Here is a 12751-nt window from a genome sequence, read left to right as displayed (position 1 = left end):
CAGCCAACCCTTATGGTGATTTGAGAGGTCTTAGACAACCTTAGAAAGCTCACTAAGTGGTAGCTGTGGAGAGCAGCCTTCGGGCATAGTCCAGAAAGAGTGTAAAGCAACTTGTTTTTCCAGAATGCAATATTATATGCATAGATTAAGTGAAAAAGAACAACATAAGGTATTTATAAAAATATGTATTTATTATATAATACTCTCTAACACATAAAATGTCTCCTACCCGGAGATATGCACAATGCACACAATACTTTGCACAGGAATCAGGTAACTAGCACAAAATATACAGTGGACCCCAGAGGGGACTAAACCATATACTACAAAAGTGGTATAAGAACCATGACTCGGGTCAAGACAATGTCGAGAGGACAGAGAATTGCTGGGGACCCAAGGAACCACCCATGGTGAGTGACTAGAAAACTCCACGGAGAGCGTGTGCAGTGAGGGAACACGGTTATGTGTGTAGGAGAGTAGGATCTGCTTCCTATGGTCACCCCCACTTTTTGCTGTGATTTTCTGGTTTTTCGAATTTAGTGTGGCTGTGGGCCTGCTAATCAGACCCACAGCCCAGCTGTTCTCTCTCTAAATTGATACGATGTACTTTAGGTACATACCTAATTGGGAATTGGGGTCATCTTTGTGAGCCCCTGAATAGTGTACCCAAGGTACCCAGGGCATAGGTGTATCCAAGGCCTACCAGGGGCTGCAGCATGTATTATGCCACTCCTGGCTGGCCATCCAAACTGACACCACAGGCTGATCACTCAGCTTGGGTAAGGTGGTGTAATCACCCCTTACTTAGATATAGTATATCTATATCTACCTTATATATATAGACACATATGCACTTATAAGTCACTCCTATGTTAGGCCTCGAAAATCCTGGAGGCAGAGTGCTTGGTTTTATGTGAGAGGGTGCTCTAGCATGAGCTGAGCCCTTCTGCAGCTTTCGGAACCATCTCCTTATAGCTGTTCTATGATATAGCCATACCATATACTGTTAAGTGCATTATAATCCTCGCGGTTAATGCTAACTTTGGGTTGGCTTTATCAAAACATGTCGTGTAAGGTGTCAAACACTGTGGAATACTACCCCCCCCCCCCCGCCAGTTCGGGCGGGGGTAGCATTCCACCCTTCTAGAGGGAGAAGACATGTAGTTACTGCTTTACCCGGATAAAGTTAAACAGAGCCTCAGCATCACAAAATGGATGCTGCTGCCACATACACGAGTCTGACCTCCTGCAGCTGGGCGAAACTCCGGCAAGGGAGTCTTGGACAATAGGTTTCCTGTTGAGGGAGCATCTCCCAAAACAGCCTGTAGTGCAGAGTTCCTCAATCTGTGGGGCGAGCCCCCCTGGGGGGGCGCGACACCATCCCAGGGGGGGCGCGAACTCCACTCCAGTCGTCTCTTTGTTTCCTGCGTCCGTCCCAAGCCTTCTTAGCGTTTACTCCGGGATGGTTGGAGGGGGGAGGGAGCGGAAATCGACCTTTTCTTGTGTCTTGATAACTCTCCCAGGAGGGGGTTAATTAGTCACTGACATGCTCGAGCTGCAGTGGGAGGCAAGGGGTCTCCTCTGCTAAAACCCGAAAGAAAACAAACAGACACGCTTTCAGTTTTAGCAGAGGAGACTCCTTGCCTCCCACTGCAGCTGAAGCATTTCAGCTGTATGAATTAACCCCCTCCTGGGAGAGTTAGTTCTTCCCAGAAAGGAGATAGTTTCCATAGAAGTTGTAAGCATGGGCAAAGCGGGCTCTGGGCCAGGGCCCCAGCCTTTCAAAGGGGGTGGGAGGTGGGGGGGGGGGGGTTGAGAGAGCCAGCTCTTGCAGAGTCTTGCCCTCATTACCTTGAATAATGTTTTTACACAATGCTGTAAATAGCGTTTTACTATCATTCATTTTTAATGTGTAAGAGTCAATTACAGACATTTTGCAGACAAAATGTGTTTGTGTCTTGCAACATCCATTAAAAAAAGTTTATTATAGCTCAATACAGGACCTCACATATGAGAAATGGGAGGGTGTGACCGAGATTATTTGCAGTAATATTAGTGAACTGCTGTTGTGTTACATACTGAAAACACACATCACTATCCCTAAATATTAGATGTACACACATTTAGTATTTGACCAAAGAAGGCATGAAAGAGCTGAGACTGGATCATAAAATCAAAGCTGGTCCGAACAGGGGCCCCCAAAATACATTTTGCCCAGAGCCCCCAAAATCCCTAAAACGTCCCTGAAAGTTTCTTTTAAAATTAAACTGGCAGGCGCGCAAAATGCCAGCCAACCATGTGTTGTTTAAACAGCCTGCAAATTGCTAAATATGGTTATAAATAAGAAGTATGTATTAATTTTTAAAGTTACTTTTCTGTCTTTATTCCCTTTTATTATCAGTCATGGATAATTCAGGCAGCTCTAGAAAACAATTAAAAGTTCCTTCAATTTATATTTGCTGTTCAAAGTCTGCACAGACAAGTGCTGAAAATACAACTTTAGGAGACTGCTTATTTTTATACCATCTGTGACATCAAAATAATAAGCTGGCAACCCTAATCATGAGACTGGAAGTTTGTTGAGGGATCAGCACATTATTTATTTCCTCCACCCTGATCCCTAGTTACTGCCATAATAGCAATAGTTTAACACATTTGAAACCCTTCGCTGCCGTCAATAACATGCTGAGTTACTTCAAGTGTCTGGTAATGCACCCTGCATTCAGACCACTCACTCCTCATTCTCGTCCTTCACTTTCACCCTCACCCAGCACTCACACTGATCCCGATGCACTCACACCATTCACCCACTTACCCTCCACTCACGGTGATCACTCTGCACTCTCAGTGATCACTCTGCACTCACAGCGATCACAATGCGCTCACACTGATCACCATGCGCTCACAACATTCACCCACTTACCCTCCACTCACAGTGATCACTCTGCACTCACAGTGATCACTCTGCACTCACAGCAATCACAATGCTCTCATACTGATCACCATGCTCGCACACCATTCACCGGCTCACCCTGCACTCACACTGATCACCATGCACTCACGGGAAACATCCTTTACAATGCACTACCATTACGACGCAACTTTTACAACGCAAATCATTACAACGAATTGCGCTGGAGGGCGCTCTAGGATAGGAAATAGTTTCATTACTTTCCAACACCTTCCCTACTAGCCACAGAGACTGGAGTTGGAATAGTAAATTAAACTCTTCACTATCCAGCGCCCCCCAACGCAAGTCGTTGTAACGACTTGCGTCCTAATGACATGCATTGTAAAAGCATGCGTTGTAACGTCATACATCCTGCACTCACACCATTCACCCACTTACCCTCCACTCACAGTGATCACTCTGCACTCACAATGCACTAGCGCTGTTCACTCTGTACCTCACCCCGCAGTTGTACGAGCACACTACTCAACCTCCAGACATGACACTTTACTCACCTGTCCTCCTCACTGCTCAATCTGCAATCTCACTCCAATAAGACCACCACTAACAATACATTAATTCGTCCCACTCTGCACTAACATGCGCACCCAAATTCATATGGTCACCTCACTCACCCCTGTACACAAGTATGGGCATGTTGTGCCCCATTAAGGTTTTCGTCCTAAATTACAAAAGGAGACATCTATGAACAATTTATGAACATTTTATCTTGGAAAGTGGTGTTTTAGGCTGCGTAATAAGCCTCTGTCATTTCACCACACTCACTCACAAACCTGCAGGTTACTAAACACTCTTATTGTATTGAACATTATTTGCTGGATATGCCCGGAATGTGCGCATGGCGGTCGATTCCGGAAATTTCTGTCAATCAGTTGGGGGGGCTCAACCTTCAAAAGTTGGAAGACCTCTGCTGTAGTGTATTGGGGCAGGGTGGGTTGAATGGAAATATACTTTTCCAGACACTGCCTGGGGCACACAAGGTGCTCCATGCATAGCCCGGTTCAAACCAGTTGCTGGGGCACTCCAGCCCCGCTCTGGCGCGAAACTGGACAAAGGGAAAGGGGTGTAACCACCCCCTTCTCAGGGTCCACCCATAGGAGGGACCTAGCAGGTAATCCAGCCCCTAAAATCAGTATAAAGATAGGAGCTGAGTCTAGAGACTTTAGATTATCCTGGACTGAAACTCTGAAATGAAACTCTTGGACCTTCGACGTTCTATACCGACTAGAAGACTGAAGACATCTCGCTTGTGGTCAAGGAGTGACCACCCTGTGCAAACAGGCACCACCAGTAACTTGCTGGTTTGCTTTGTCGACGCTCCTGCCGGAACCCGAAGACTCAGCGACTCAGCAACTGGACTTCCAGACTTCTCTGACCCGGATCCACATCCACAGCGAAGCTGAGACCCGTGGCGGACACGGGAGACGTGGGATCGGACACCCTGGACTACCTGCACTTTGCTAACGGTGCAACTACAGAGGCACTCTCGCAGTTGTGCATTGCGGTTTGAGAAGCCCCAGACCCGAGCGCTATTTGCACCGAAGCTCAGTCCTCCACACTTCACGAGTGCTGCGTGGGGCCTGCTCTTGCATTTCAGCTCGATGCGTCTTCCCGGTTGCTAGCCCGTTGGCTAGTTAGTCCTCCGAAGACTTCCTTTTGAAACTACACCACTTTCCTGGTTGCTCCAGGCTTGCTCCAGCTTCCCTGCAAAGGAGAAGCTCCCCAGACCTTGCTGGTCCGAACTGAAGCCAATCTGGGTGGATTGCGTTTGCCAAGGCTTGTTGGGTCCAATCCAGATACCGACACCCCTGTCAACTAGAGCCTTCGTGGGACAGCTCGAATACAGCTCCTGGTCGTCGTCGACGCCTTCTGGTCCTCGTGGCTGCAGAGACAAGCTTCACCTTCTTCACCTGAAACACTCGACATTGCCTGGTTCCTTCCTGGTCACTGGCTAGTGACTAAGGGGCACATTATGATGGCGAACGGACCTGAGTCCGTCCGCCACCATAGAGTAGGAGGGAACCTCCGCATGGCCTGCGGAGGTCCCTCCAGTGCAATTAGGATGTGACCGCCACCCTGGCGGTCACATCCTCTATTTTTAACATTGCGGCGGGTGCGGCTTCAAGCTGCACCCGCAGCAATGTTAAAAATGCACGCTTTGCATTTGTATGTAGAAAGTGGCAGGCACCGCGCGGTGCCTGCTGCTTTCTGCATACAAATGCAGGGGGGTACCATAGGTACCCCCCATGTGCACCCCCCTTCACCTAGGGGGCCCGCAACGGGCCCCGCAGTGTAGTTACACATGCTTTTCCACGGCGGAAAAGCCGCCGCGGAAAAGCATGTTTCTGAGCCCATCCTAATCTGGCTGACGGTGTCTGAAAGACACCGTCACCATATTAGTGCTTTTCCGCCGCGGTTGTAAGCCACCTGCGGCGGAAAAGCAGCGGACGGAAACCAGGACCCACCAGCCATCCTAATGTGGCGGTGGGTCTTTGGTGGGTCCGCAGAGGATTTTCCGCATCCTCCGGGCCGGCGGTGGCTTCCGCCGGCCCGGAGGATGCGGAAAATCCTCCATCATAATGAGGCCCTAAGTATGGGCCGAAAATTTGTTCCGCTCGCGGAATTTGCGGATTTTCCGCAATTTCGCGATCTGCAAATCTCGCGAAATTGCGGAAAAATCCGTGAATCCGCGAGCGGGACACATTTTTTCCAGGACGCACTTACAGGGTTACAGCAGGTGCCCAAGTTGAAGCTAATTTCTTTTTAACAATTTACAAAATGGTTACCAAGAAATTAGCTTCAACTTGGGCACCTGCTGTAACCCTGTAAGTGCTTCCTGAGCGGCGCCTCGTTGCCTACTTGCAACTATTCTCTGACCCTGCTCTGACCCTCGAAGCAGGGTCAGAGAATAGTTACAATTAGGCAACGAGGCTCGTGTCATAAAAATTAAACCTCAGCAGGAAGCACTTACAGATATAAATAAAGCAGGTGCCAGAGTTGAAGCTCAAATTCAGTAACGCATTATAATCAGCCCAAGAATCTAGTGAGCACGATCGATGCTAGGCAGGTGTGCTTTCTCCCCAAATCTACAGTCTACAAATAGCTGTAATCCGTGATGGAGGTCTAGGCATCCACAAGTTTCTCGAGCGCAATCCCCCTGTACTTCCAGTGACTAGGAGGCTGCTTTCTCCTCATCTGCTGCTCTGATCGGTGTCTGACCCTTTATAAACAAGAGGCATGTGAACTCGCACAGAAGCCCGGCCCCACACACACTAGGCTATGCAACCTCTTCCCGCCCTTTCCCCCACTGTGATGGACAGCTCGCTCGAGGGACCTCGGCGCCTATGGGCGCGGTGGCAAAGTTACAGACACACGTGGTGACTGGACAACTCTTCTGGGCCTTTACGCAGCTGTAGTGTAGGAAAAGCACAATACATTTACCCAACGAGGTAGCACTTACTGCTTTCTCCTCATCTGCTGCTCTGATCGTTGTATGACTCTTTATAAACTAGAGGCATGTGAACTCGTACAGAAGCCCGGCCCCACACACACTAGGCCAGAGTTCTTCAAACTGTGGGGCGCGCCCCCCCGACACCATCTCAGGGGGGGGCACTCCACCCGAAAATCTTACCTTTGTTGTCTTTTACTAGAGAACTCCGGTAGAGGGGAGGGAGGGGAATCATCGGGCCGACCAGCCCATGCATTTGTCTGTTAATCACTGTCCCAGGAGGGGGTTAATTGTTAGAGCTGAAGCTTCAGCTGCAGTGGGAGGCAGGAAGTCTCCTCTGCTAAAACCGAAAGCAAAGGAAGAGACAGTCCTGATCCTTCGCCTTCGGTTTCAGAGGAGACTCCTTGCCTCCCACTGCAGCTGAAGCATTTCAGTTCAAGCCCTGCCCGGTTCATAATTTGTGATCAATCAAGCCTCATGTCTGCGCCGCCTCACAGGCTTTCTTCATGTGCTGCTCAACACATGGAAGAAAACATTGTAATCTGGATCATTATCCGAACGGGGCACTGGCTGCAGCCCGCACGCTGATCTGATGGTGTCTAGCCTTCCGTGTAAAAGCTGGCAAGGTACCCAAGTCACTACTATGCACTAGTAGTGTAGACATTCCAGGCGAAAACGGGCCATTTTATTTTTTTACCGGGCTGCCTTACTAAGGCTGTCCCTGCTTCTAAACTTGAGTGGTGTTGGCAGGATGTTTTTTCCCCTTACTGTTGCAATTACCAAAGGGCCTCCTGGCATTTGATGGAACGCTCCCTCCAGCCCTCAAACACAATTTCGGTCCCAGGCTGCCGGTGTGACTCAGAGAGCAGATCATTGTCCATGGAGGCCAGTCCACTCTGCAGCAAAGCCAGCAGAGTGGCTACTGTGACTGGCAGTGGAAGTTCTCTAAGAGTGCAAAGCGATTGCTTAAGAAAACCTAGCACCCTAAATGAAGGCAATCCACAACACCCACGCTGCGCCAGCTTACATTTCAGATGGTTTACTCTATATTGCATTCCTGAAGACTATTCTATTTCTTTTTACCAACTGTTATGTTTCTGTAGAGTTTTACAACAGTTAGACATGACGTGCTTATGGATACATTCAGAGACATGATGAGAGAGAAAGAATGAAAGTGTACAAAATGAGAAAATGCAGAAGACAGTATGAAGGAAAAACGTGATAGATTGAAGCACTCCGAAGACTGCTTCCCTTCCACACACCTTAGTAATGTTTAAATCATAGTCTAACATTTTTAGAATTCCATAATTTTTAACTCTAATTCACAACAAAATATGTATTAATTACTCATTCATCTCGTACTACTAACAAGCATAAGTTACACCAACAGGACTGGCGTGTTTTAGGGTATGTTGGTTATTGTGTTGTATATATGGCTATAGTAATTGTTCTCTGGGGTGGGAGAGATTCAGTAGGGTTAGGGTTGTGAGGGTAGTTTCAATAACAAGCTGACCAATGCTATAAAATGTGCTTTTTAGGCTAGTGCGTGGTCATGAATGATCAGATCATCTTCTGAGTAGTAAGTGCCAGCCTGTCCTTGGTTACTGAGAACTGCAGTCACGCAGTGGGTTTCAGATTAGCATTGTTCCATTTCTGGTGCTTGCCAGCAGTTGTAAGATCTTCTTAGAGTTTCTTGTTGCTCAAATGGATGTAATTTCTGATATTTATGTTTCTCTCATCTTCATTGCTTGATTTTTGCTACAGAGAAAGTGTCACTCTCAGTCGTTGAAATGTCACTCATAATTAAACTCAAATTATGAAAATGTCACACATAGCAATCTGAAACCATGGCAGCTAAGAGCTCTACCAATTTAACCCCGTCCTGGGAGGCGTAGCTCTTAGCAGAAAGTGTGACAAAGTTTCTTTTAAAAGTACACAGGCAGGCGCACAACGCCCAGAGGGCTAAAAGGGCTTCAAGTTGTGTTGTTTAAACAGCCTATAAATTGCTGGTCCTGACACTAAATATGGTTATAAATAAAGAAGTATGTCTCCATTTGTAATGTGACTTTTTTTTTACCTTTGTTCCCTTTTATTATCAATCATGGATCATTCAGGGAGCCATAGAACACAAGCAAAAGTGCTTTCTATTTATATTTGAGGTTCAAAGTATGCACAGACAAGTGCTGGCAATGCATCTTTAGGTGACTGCTCATTTTTGTACTGCCTGGGACATCAAAATAATGAGCTGGCAACCCTAACCATAAAACTGGAAGTTTATTGCAAGATCAGCACATTTATTTCCTCCACCCTGATCCCTGGTTAATGCCATTATAACAAAAGTTTAACTTATATCTGAAACCCTACGCCGCCGTCCACAACATGCTGAGTTACTTCAAGTGTCTGGGAATGCATCCTGCATTCAGACAACTCGCTCCTCATTCTCGCCCTTCACTTTCACGCTCACCCTGCACACACAGAGATCACAATGCCCTCACACTAATCCCGGTGCACTCACACTATTCACTATTGTTAATGCTTTCTAAAGAAGAATTGTTTCTCGTGACTGAGCTAGGGAGTGCTAGAAAATCTGATAACACTGTCACCCTTACAGTCACCGTTTTGGTTGAAAATGTCTGCAGAATATTCAGCTTTGAGAGAAACTGTTATCAAAACTCTCTTGCCTTTCAGCTCATCCTATTTATGTGAGATTGGGTTCTCAGCACTTGCGGTATTAAAGACTGAGTACCGTTTAAGACTAGATGTGGAGCACAACCAGAGGATAGCAGTAGCAGAAATCCATCCACAGATTGACTGTCTGTGGTGAAAAACATGCACACCCGTCACATTTAAGTTGGTGGTGTTAATATTAATCTATGTCATGTGTGGAACAAAGCATCCTAGTAAAAACAATTTGCACACATTTTTTTTTCTTGGAAAATTGTGTTTTGAACTGTATAATAAGCCTCTGTCATTTCACCACACCCACTCACAAACCTGTAGTTTACTAAACATTCTTGTTGTGTAGAACATTGTTTGACGGATATGGCTCGTGATATGCGTGTGGCAGTCGATTACGTAGTGTCCCAGATTCCAGAAATTTTTGTCAGGTGGTGGGGGGGCCCAGCATCTAAAAATATTCAGCTGGGGGGGCTCAACCTACAAAAATTTGAAGACCTCTGCACTAGGTTATGCAACCTCTTCCCACCCTTTCCCCACTGTGATGGACAGCTCACTCGAGGGACCTCGGCGCCTATGGGCGTGGTGGTAAAGTTACAGACACACATGGTGACTGAACAACTCTTCTGGGCCTTTACGCAGCTGTAGTGTAGGAATAGCACGATACATTTACCCAAAGAGGTAGCACTTACTGCTTTCTCCTCATCTGCTGCTCTGATCGGTGTCTGACCCTTTATAAACAAGAGGCATGTGAACTCGCACAGAAGCCCGGCCCCACACACACTAGGCTATGTAACCTCTTCCCGCCCTTTCCCCCACTGTGATGGTACAGCTCACTCGAGGGACCTCGGCGCCTATGGGCGCGGTGGCAAAGTTACAGACACACGTGGTGACTGGACTACTCTTCTGGGCCTTTACGCAGCTGTAGTGTAGGAAAAGCACGATACATTTACCCAACGAGGTAGCACCTACTGTTTTCTCCTCATCTGCTGCTCTGATCGGTCTCTGACCCTTTATAAACAAGAGGTATGTGAACTTGCACAGAAGCCCGGCCCCACACACACTAGGCTAGGCAACCTCTTCCCGCCCTTTCCCCCACTGTGATGGACAGCTCACTCGAGGGACCTCAGCGCCTATGGGCGCGGTGGCAAAGTTACAGACACACGTGGTGACTGGACAACTCTTCTGGGCCTTTACGCAGCTGTAGTGTAGGAAAAGCACGATACATTTACCCAACGAGGTAGCACTTACTGATTAGCCAGTAGAAAGTACTCCAGTTGAGTATAGTGCAATTGCAAAAAAATCAGCAATTTTGCGGGGAAATACATGATTTCGCGGGGAAATCCGCTAATTCGCGTTTCTTTTTGCGAATTCGCAAAATTCACCCATACTTACTAGTGACCCAGACTCTGTACCCTCTGCTTTCAGGTTCTTTACATCTTCGATTCACCCTTGGATCCACCCGGACACTTTTCTCCTGGTCGCCTGCAGCACTTCTTTGCAGCTCTCCATAGGAAACAGCGACGAAACCCGACACGAAAAGACACCCATGCACCCGGCTTCCCTGGGTGAGGTAACTCAAGTACTCCGGTGCTCCCGTGGGTGTTGACTCTCAAAGTGTCCTAGTTTAAAAGGGTTTTACTGTAGTCCATCCGGAAGTATCCTTAATTAAGTACTTTGTAACTTTTGCGTTCCCATTATAACCCTAAGGTAACTCGCGACTGTGTTTAGACACTGCACACGTCTCCCGTGGGCCTCGTACTTCCAATCCTTTGGTTGTCCAGCGTAGCCCCAGCAATTCCCTAGGCTCTAGGCCTATTCACAATTCCTGAAGTGGTACTTATACCACTTACTTAGTATATGGTTCGTGAGGCCCCTAGGGCAGAATTGTATTTGTGCAACTTACAGTATGCTTAATGAGTAACTTGTGATGTATCTTGAACTCTGACCTCATAAAGAGACCAGAGGGGTTGTGTTAGAAATAAATACATATATATTTGATATATACCTTGTGTGGTGTCCTTTCATTTGGTATTCAAGGGATTATATATGGTAAAACAGCTGGCTTCACATGCTCTCTGAAGTTTTAGCCTAAGACTGCTGGTTCATGCTACCACTAGGAAGGTTGAATTTACAACCACCATCAATAAGGGTCTTTTAGACTGGTGCAAGGTGCCCACTAGAATAGTGGACATCATATGCCAGGCTAACTTCTCACATTGGTGTGCAGCGGATGGGATAAGAGCTTGCTGTTGTTTTACCATATAATCTTAAAATATCATTTGAAAGATCACATTAAGGTACCTGAAGGTACATATAAATCAAGTTCTTATAAATACTTAAGTTCTACTGAACTTAGTTGTTGTAGAGCAAAGGGCTTAGCACACCCTGACTACAACTCCTAGAGCGGTTCTAGTAGATAACACTTAGTGTAGGTAGGTGCACACACCACACCTCACTAGAAAATTTCCTTAAGAGGAGAGCCTAGTGTGTCTCTCCCCACAGAAGTTGACCCTCCCAGGGCACCTTCTAACTATGACACATTTTCTTTTAATGAACTTAGAAGTTTATGTTCACTCAGGAGACTGAGACAAGGACAGAGCCCAACCCTTAGACACCTAGTAGATCTGTTCGTTGAGTATGATGCAGAAAAGGCAGCAACCCCAGATCAGACAGGTAGTGGAGGGGGGAGGGGGGAGGGGCATCCCTCAACAGAAGATTCCCATGATGAAAATCTAGGGGGTGCTGATGATGAAGAGGATGATGATCAGGTCCAAGTTGGAGAACTCAACCAGGTCAATCTAAGGCTACATGGGGATGGAGAAGAGAGAATCCAATCCAGACCCCCAAGTAGGCTTAACACTGAGCCCAGAAGAAGGAGGTCACTTTCCAGTGCTTCCAACCATTCTGAGCACTCAATAGGGTCAGGTGCCTCAGCTCTAAGGAGAAGGACTTTTCCCCACAGAGAAGAGAGCATAAAGCTAGGATGAAGGAAGTGAATCTTAGGATCAAGAGGCAAGAAATTGCCCTTGCAAAAGAGACCCTGGTTCTTGCAAGAGAGCAAAGGTTGAGTGGGTTAGACCCCACTGGAGGCAGCAATATCCCTAGAGATAGGGAAACATCAAATGACCATAGAAACCTAAGTAAGATTGTCCCTCCCTACCAGAGTGGGGATGACATCCACAAGTGGATAACTGCGTTGGAGAGGGACTGCAAAGTACAGCAGGTACCCCAAAGTCAGTGGGCAGCAATCTTATGGCTCTCCATTTCAGAAAAAGTTAGAGACAAGCTCCTCACAGTTAGTGATGAGGATGCTACCAACTTCACTGTCCTGAAGAGTGCTCTGATAGATGGGTTTGGCTTAACCACTGAACAGTATTGGTTGCTGTTCAGAGACACCCAGAAGACACAGACTCAGGACTGGACTGACTTTGTAGATTGTGCCACTAAGGCTCTGGAAGGCTGGTTACTGGGCAGTAAGGTCAAAGACTATACAGGATTGTATAATTTGATTATGAGAGAACAAATTCTTAATAATTGTCAGAACCAGTTATTGCATCAACACTGATCTGACCTTTCCTCCAGAATTGGGAAAGAAGGCAGACAAATGGGTCAGACCCAGGGTGAAGCAGAAGGTACATAACTAAGGTGGTGAT

Source organism: Lissotriton helveticus, chromosome 8 (assembly GCF_964261635.1).
Source record: "Lissotriton helveticus chromosome 8, aLisHel1.1, whole genome shotgun sequence".
In the NCBI taxonomy this organism is placed as follows: Eukaryota; Metazoa; Chordata; class Amphibia; order Caudata; family Salamandridae; genus Lissotriton; species Lissotriton helveticus.
This window is presented reverse-complemented; position numbering follows the sequence as displayed.